The 2,336-nt window shown below is 40.2% G+C and overlaps 1 non-coding gene across 1 annotated transcript; it reads right to left on the minus strand.

Annotated features, from left to right (window-relative positions):
- Positions 1-1,558: 1,558 nt before the first annotated feature.
- LOC113455456 lies at positions 1,559-1,669 on the minus strand. The gene has a single exon (XR_003376566.1). It is a non-coding gene; the product is annotated as a small nucleolar RNA SNORA14 (small nucleolar RNA).
- Between the last annotated feature and the right edge of the window lie 667 nt (positions 1,670-2,336).

A 2,336-nucleotide genomic window follows, 5' to 3' on the forward strand; every position in this document is an offset into this window, starting at 1 on the left:
TGTAAGATGGTATCTCAAAGTTGTTTTGATTTGCATTTCCCTGATGGCTAAGGAGGTTGAACATGACCTTAAATGTCTTTTGGCCATTTGAACTTTTTCAGTTGAAAATTCTCTGTTCAGATCAGTACCCCATTTTTTAAATTGGGTTAATTAGCATTTTAAAGTCTAGTTTCTTGAGTTCTCTATATGTTTTGGAGATCAGACCTTTGTCTGTTGCAGGGTTGGTGAAGATCTTCTCCTATTCAGTAGGTTGCCTTTTTGTCTTAATGACAGTGTCCTTTGCTTTACAGAAGCTTCTCAGTTTTAGGAGGTCCCATTTATTCAATATTGTCCTTATTGTCTGTGCTGCTGGGGTTATTTGTAGGAAGTGGTCTCCTGTGCCCATGTGTTGTAGACTTCTTCCCACTTTCTCTTCTATCAGGTTCAGTGTGGTCAGATTAATATTGAGGTCTTTAATTCATTTAGACTTGAGTTTTGTGCATGGTGATAGATATGGTTCTATTTTCATTCTTCTACAGGTTGACATCCAGTTATGACAGCACCATTTGTTGAAGATGCTTTCTTTTTTCCATTGTATACTTTTAGCTCCTTTATCAAAAATCAGGTGCTCATAGGTTTGTGGGTTAATATCTGGGTCTTCTATTCGATTCCATTGGTCGACTTCTCTGCTTTTATGCCAATATCAAGCCATTTTCCTTACTGTAACTCTGTAATAGAGTTTGAAGTCAGGGATGGTAATGCTTCCAGAAGTTCCTTTATTGTATAAGATTATTTTGGCTATCCTGGGATTTTTGTTTTTCCATATACAGTTGATTATTGTTCTCTCAAAGTCTGTGAAGAATTTTGTTGGGATTTTGATAGGGATCACATTGAATTGTAGGCCTCTTTTGCATATGGACATTTAATGTTGGTGTGGGAGAACTGTCTGTATTCTGTCAATCATGTTTTAAATAAAAGCTGAGTGGCCAGGCAGGAAATATATGTGGGTCAACAGACAGGAAGTAGAGGAGGGGTGATATGAATGGAGTATTCTGGGAAGCAGGAAGCTCCCTCCGCACTCCTGCCCAGACCACAGAAGAAACAATATGTGATCTGCCATTCTGGGAAAGGTACTGAGCCATGTGGCTAGCATAGATAAGAATAATGGGTTAATATAAGATACGACAGCTAACAAGAAGCCTGAGCTAATGGGCCAATCAGTTTATAACCTAATGTAGATTCTCTGTGTGATTTTCTTTGGGGCTAAACAGCTGCAGGAACAGGGCAGGACAGAAACCCCAACGAGCCTGCTCCTAATGTTACAGAATGGCACCCACGTGGATAACTGATTCCATAGAAAGCCTGAGAAAGCTTGGGATAGAATAGAGTAAAGCATGTTTTCTTGGTAGCTGCCATTTCTCGGTTCTGCTCTGCTTGCTAGAGGCAAGCAAGCACTCACATCTAAGAGAGGCTTCCTGACTCAGCTTTAGCTGCAAAACCCTGCAGCTCTTAAAGAGGTCATGCCACGAAACACTTAAATGGTGTTGATGAAAAGCTGACCATATGCTTTTCGGTTTTCAGCTGTAGCAGGAAAAAAGCTGTGCCATTTTAAAATGCCAGCTTTCTGGACAGTCCTGCCAGTGCAAACTCTGACTCTTTGAGGCAGGGGGTCTGACTACAGAGAGAGTATTTGACTGTTGTTTGTGGACACACTGTTGCAGCTTGCTTGCTGGTAGGGACCTTAAAATGCCATAGAGTTGTGGCAATTAACATGACTACAGCCAGTACCTCCGCCATGAGGCTGGAATTGCAGAAAGCTAAGGAATGGGCTAGATCCAGCCGTCAAAGCCACAGCTTTAATCCTACCCATATTGCTTAGTAAATTAAAAGCTCATGTGGTCAGAAAAAGAGAGAGATATACAGTAAAGATAGATTCAAAGATGAAGAAAACCTCTAAATGGTTTACTATATGTTAAAAATATATGCAGGCTAAAGGTTAAAGTCCTTAAAAATGAAAGAAAGAAAGAGAGAAAGAAAGAGAGTAGTTATATGTGGTGGTACACACCTTTAACCCCAATGCCTGGGAGGCAGAGGCAGACAGATCTCTGTGAGTTCAAGGTGTGGTGGCACACACCTTTATTCCCAGCACTGTGGAAGCAGAGATGAAGGATCTCTGTGAGTTCAAGGATAGCCTGATCTACAGAGGGAATTCTAGGACAAAGATACTCAGAAAACCTGTCTCAAAATCCAAAAGTTAAAAGTAAAAATAAGTGAAATACATGTTAAAGTAAAGCCACAAAAAGATGGAAAATACACAGAGAATCTTGATACTGTATGCTATTGTACTCTCTTTGAAT

This window comes from Microtus ochrogaster, unplaced genomic scaffold, assembly GCF_000317375.1.
Source record: "Microtus ochrogaster isolate Prairie Vole_2 unplaced genomic scaffold, MicOch1.0 UNK45, whole genome shotgun sequence".
Taxonomy (NCBI): Eukaryota; Metazoa; Chordata; class Mammalia; order Rodentia; family Cricetidae; genus Microtus; species Microtus ochrogaster.